At 34.5% G+C, this 6,000-nt stretch overlaps 1 long non-coding RNA gene across 2 annotated transcripts in view; it reads left to right on the top strand.

Annotated features, from left to right (window-relative positions):
- The window catches only part of LOC128227224 (uncharacterized), a 33,371-nt gene extending 27,993 nt beyond the window's left edge, over positions 1-5,378 (top strand). For both annotated transcript variants that reach the window (XR_008259781.1, XR_008259780.1), the window contains exon 6: positions 3,129-5,378. This is a non-coding gene — a long non-coding RNA (uncharacterized LOC128227224). The remainder of the gene's footprint in view (positions 1-3,128) is intronic.
- Positions 5,379-6,000: the final 622 nt, after the last annotated feature.

Below are 6,000 nucleotides of genomic sequence, written 5' to 3' on the forward strand. Positions count from 1 at the left end.
TGAATACAGTAATATTAAGCAATTTTTTGTCAGATGACCTTTACTTGGCACATATTAAAATAGTTTATGCAGAGAGAGAAATAGAGATCTGCTAACAACACTAACTGACCTCAGATGTTGATCTTGCAACATTTTTATGTAACCAAAACACAAAACTTGAACTATATGTATGTTGCCTTTTACCCATGCATACATGCTTTGGATTAAAAATTATCACAAGAGCCATGCCATTAGAGCATAGGCCATTATTGGCCTCCTGTTCATAAGTGTGTTTAAACACATAGTTTGAAACCGTTAAAGTTACTTGAACACTCCTACCTAATGCTGATAATAACTTTTTTACATAAAGCATAATAGAAAACGAAATATTTCATTTGAAAAACATTACTTTAATATCAAAGCAACTACTTGATGTATTGCATTGAGACTCGATACAATGGTACTCAACCATCCAACCTACTTAATTAAACATGTAAGATAACTCTAGTTTTATTTTATGCAAATAATTGCCCTTTATTATTCGACATAGAAATTCTGGTTAAGGTTTTGCGTGTAAGCACACACAGGTTAATTTCTAAGCAACTACTCGATGTATTGAATTGAGACTTTATAGAATGGTATTCAACCACTCAACGTAATTGAATAACCAAGATATATAACTGTATTTTGCAAATAATTGCCCTTTATTATTAGACTTAAAAAATGTGGTTGAAATTTTCCATGTGACCACATTTATGTTATTATCTCAGCACATCATGAATTGCATTGAAATCTAATCTAACAGTGATCCATGCATGTTTGGCCAAAACTTTTCAATCCTTACACTGAAAAGCGGCGGAATAGTCGAGCGCGCTGTCTCTGTGACAGCTCTTGTTGTATGCCTTATACCATCCAACAGAAAATAACGTTCAATGCTTATATTAATTGTGTTGGTCATTGTGAAATAAAGAAGTTAGGAAGTGAAATAACAATCCTACCTACATCTTCACAACTAGAGTTGAGAGTAGGGAAAAGCCAAAATATCCATTAGATGATTGTAGCCTTTTTATAAAATAAATGTAAGTCAAAACAAAGTTTCGACAGATTTAAACTTAATCGTGTGAATTTCAGAATTCAGTTCACAATATAGTGAACTCATGTTTTTCTCACTTCACTCTGAAAAGCCTAAAATATAAATGTCCTTTCTTTGTGCTGCTGTGGCTTTATTCAAGTAATTGCATGCATATTCCTAGATCATAATGTCACACACTTATATATCTTGCTGTGTTGATAGACCTATTTCAAAAAAAAACATTGACATACCAGTCCTTTAAGCTCACAAGTGCCCAAGGTGAGCTATTGTGATCACTGATCAGTCTTTGTCCGTGGTCTGTCCGTCCAAAATCAACAATTGCTTAAAAAATCAACTCCTCTGAAATTTCCAGGCCAAATTTATTAAAATTTTCAAAAAGCTTCCTTGGGTGTCCCTCTACAAAAATACAACAAGGGATCACGATTGATAAACAACAACAACAAGAACAGCAACAACAAAATGACTGACTTTAAAAGCATCTCCTCTGAAACTCACTCCAAATTCAATTATACCTTACAGAAAGCTTCCTTGGGTGACCCAAAACTACAACAAGGAATCATGATTTATCAACAACATCAAAAGCAACAACATCAAAATGGCTGATTTCCTGTTTTGCTTAAAAAGCATATCCCCTGAAACTAACACTTCGAAATCAATGAAACTTCTACAAAAAATACAACAAAGAGTCACGATTGATCACAAACAATATTTACAAAAAGACCAAATTCCTGTTTTGCTTTATAAAAAACATCTTCTTTAAAACTACCAGTCCAAATTCAATGAAACTATACAGGAATCTTCCTAGGGTAACCTTTTTGGATAACCTTCTACAAAAATATAAGGTGTCGAGATTGATCAAATACAAACAACATTCTGGCAAACTTCTTGTTTTGCTTTAAAAGAAATCTTTCTTCTTAAACTACAGGGCCATATTCACTGGAACTTAACAGGAAGCTTCATTGCATCATACTCTATAAAAATACAACAAGGCATTGAGATTGATCATAAACAACAACACAATTGCTGACTATTTTGCTTTAAAAATTCTCTGAAACTACCGGGCCAAATTTAATAAACTATACAGGTAGCTTTATTGCATGACCCTTCACAAATATAAATTTATGCATCATTATCAGTAAAGATTTGTTTTAATTGCAACATTTTTATACAGAGTTGTAGCCATTGAAAACATGAATGGCATCTGAAATCTGTATAAACAAATTCTGAGCTTCTTTTCCTATAACTAGACATTTACTGTGTCACTGTTTACATAGCCTCGGTTTCAACATAACTAACTAGACATGTACTGTTTCACTGTTACTAAAAATAGAAAAATGGTTGAAACTGAATGACTTTAGTTAGGGATGACATAATTATCTTGACTAAACTTGGTCTGTGGGAAGAGTTTATGGAGACCTTTCATTGGATTGCGTTTGGGTTCCCTAGGTTCAAGGTCAAGGTCACTGTTACTAAAAATGGAAAACATTTGAAACTGAATAATTTTAGTAAGGGTTGACATATCTTGATCAAACTTGGTCTATAGAAAGAGTTTATGGATACCTTTCATGGTTCCTTAGAGTCAAGGTCAAGGTCACTGTTACTAAAAATAGAAAAACAGTTGAAACTGAATAACTTGAGTAAGGGTTGACATATCCTGACCCAAGTTGGTGTAAAGGAAGCGTTTATGGATACCTTTCAATCGATTGCATTTGGGGCCCCTAGGGTCAAGATCACTGTTATTAAAAATAGGAAAACAGACACAGGCTGAAGTTCTTCTGTCAGTCATTAAATCCCTGGTTTCGTCGCATTGCGGCGTTTCTTGTTCATTCTTACATTTGTGGGCGTTTGGTTGGTTTAACAAAAAATATAAAAAGGTACAATTTCTTCACTTATATGTTGTTGTTTTTTCTTCTATATATAAAGAAAAACACTGTGTCTTCTTCTGTTTCAAACTTAAAGTAATTAATTAAATATTGTTGATAAAATGTATATTCGAAGTGAACACTTAATTTGCCTCTGATGATTCAATAATACATCTGTTTTATACTTTCATAAGCATATTCCTCAGAATCCCCTACATCTCTACATAGAGGGACAAGCAAACAGCCACATCATATTCCTGAGGACCTTTACATCTCTACAAGGAGGGACACACAAACAGACACATCATATTCCTGAGGACCTTTACATATCTACTAGGAGGGACACATAAACAGACACATCTTATTCCTGAGGACCTTTACATCTCTACAAGGAGGGACACACAAACAGACACATCATATTTCTGAGGACCTTTACATATCTACTAGGAGGGACACATAAACAGACACATCATATTCCTGAGGACCTTCACATCTCTACAAGGAGGGACATACAAATAGACGCATCATATTCCTGAGGACCTTTACATCTCAACAATGAGGGACACACAAACAGACGCATCATATTCCTGAGGACCTTTACATCTCAACAATGAGGGACACACAAACAGCCACATCATATTCCTGAGGACCTTTACATCTCAAAATAGAGGGACACACAAACAGCCACATCATATTCCTGAGGACCTTTACAACTCAAAATAGAGGGACACACAAACAGCCACATCATATATTCCTGAGAACCTTTACAACTCAAAATAGAGGGACACACAAACAGCCACATCATATTCCTGAGAACCTTTACAACTCAAAATAGAGGGACATACAAACAGCCACATCATATTCCTGAGAACCTTTACAACTCAAAATAGAGGGGCACACAAACAGCCACATCATATTCCTGAGAACCTTTACAACTCAAAATAGAGGGACATACAAACAGCCACATCATATTCCTGAGGATCTTTACATCTCAACATAGAGGGACACATAAACAGCCACATCATTTTCCTGAAAACCTTTACATTTCAACATAGAGGGACACATAAACAGCCACATCATATTCCTGAGGACCTTTACATCTCAACATAGAGGGACACACAAACAGCCACATCATGTTCCTGGAGACCTTTACATCTCAATATTTAGTGACACACAAACAGCCATATCATATTCCTGAGGACCTTTCAGCAAATTGAGTTATTGTCCTGTGTTACGTTTCTTGATCAGAACCATTTTTGAAAACTACAGGATGTATTTCAACTACACACGATAGTTAAGCACAATGAGAATAAGTAGAGTGTACAAGAAACTGTTAAAGCTACTAACAGATCGTTTGCCCTTTGTAACTTTTTCATAACCAGCTGGCTCCGATTTCGCGAAACTACTTAAGCTTTACAGGCTTAAGTAGCTTATTTCAAAATGCCAAAATATATATTTAACTAGATTTTGATAAATCATAAAAACCTCTTCTGATAATCATGATGATAATTCCTTTCTCAAGTATAAAATCTCTTAAAGAAGTAAACATTATTATTGAAATCCAAAAATAGTGAGCTTAGCTTAATCCTGTTTATAGGGACTTCAGAAGATTCGAGATTTCGGGGCCAGAGCATTTCTTCAACATTTCTAGATCAAATTCAGTGGAGCTTCATTCAATGATATAATTGAATGAGAGTAAGTACATTATACAAGATCTACTAGTCAAATTAAGCTTTTCGCAGTTATTGCCATGTATGACATTTTTCCTTGTCCATAACTTAAAAATACTTGTTAGAACTTAATTTAACTACATACAATTGTAAAGCACAATAAGTAAAGTTGACATAACACTATTATACCTTATAAAGATGGCATTATTCCCCTGTCCGGAACATAACTACTTGATGAAACATTTTTAAAGCACAATGAGCGGAAATGCATTGTATAAAAAGCATATCTCTATTTCAGCTCAGTGCAGAGCTACTTCCCTTTGTCACTTTTTTGTTCGGAAAACTTAAATACTACTCGATGGAATTTAATTTACAACTCTGTTTTAGGGAATATTAGAATAATAAGGAATGCTACACTGCTTTCCCTAGCGCCGGTTGGTGTCTCAGTTTGTTGAAGGATTTGCATAATAGCAACAATACATTCAAGATCTAAGCAAGTATATCATGTATTGATTGAAAAAAATTGTATGTGCTCCCAACATAACTTAATAATTATTAATGATTATGTTTGATTATACGTATAGGAAAACAAAGCAAGTTATGGACCTTTTTCTTTTGACTTGAACATTCTGATTAAGGTTTTGCATGTAAGCACACATATCAGCCACTAGTTGATGCATTGATTGTATTTCGACTTTATACAATGATACTCAACCTTTCATCCCATTCAAATAACCAAGTTTATTTGTGACATTTGTACTCAACTATCCAACCTCTGATTAGGCCAATTGTATAGTTCTTTTGCGTTGCTTATGGCTTTTACGTCAAAACAAATTGTTAAAGTTTTGCATGTAAGAAAACATAGCATACTTGATAAATCGCATTGAAACTTTATACAAAGGTACCACACTGTCTTTAAGTAGTGTTTGTTCCTTTTTTATTCAGTTTCTTTCGTCTGGTTTAGGTTTTGCATGTTATCACATTTAATTCAATAGCTCAGCAATTACATCATGTACTACACTTTATAAAAAAGACGCCCTAACGGTCATAATTTTGCGTACGGTTTTACTCGTTAGCAAATGAAATTCAATCTAACATCTAATCCATGTATTGTTTTGAAACCTTATACAGTTTGCTCACTCTGGATTGCATATAATGCAAATCTGGCAAAGTTCTTTGAGCTTAAGCTTTTGCGAAAGAGGGATTGTTCGTCGTCAACATTTTTATCGTAACAACAACTTTATCACTACGACAAGATCAATTAAACTTCGCAGGAATGTTCCTTGGGTGGTTCTTATCCAGATTTCGATAAAAGTGGTCCAATTAAGGAACGGATTGCGGAGTTGATGTGTGTGTGGAGTCCGAAGGACCCCACGTGTACTTTGACCAGCCCAAT

Source organism: Mya arenaria, chromosome 3 (assembly GCF_026914265.1).
Source record: "Mya arenaria isolate MELC-2E11 chromosome 3, ASM2691426v1".
Classification (NCBI taxonomy): Eukaryota; Metazoa; Mollusca; class Bivalvia; order Myida; family Myidae; genus Mya; species Mya arenaria.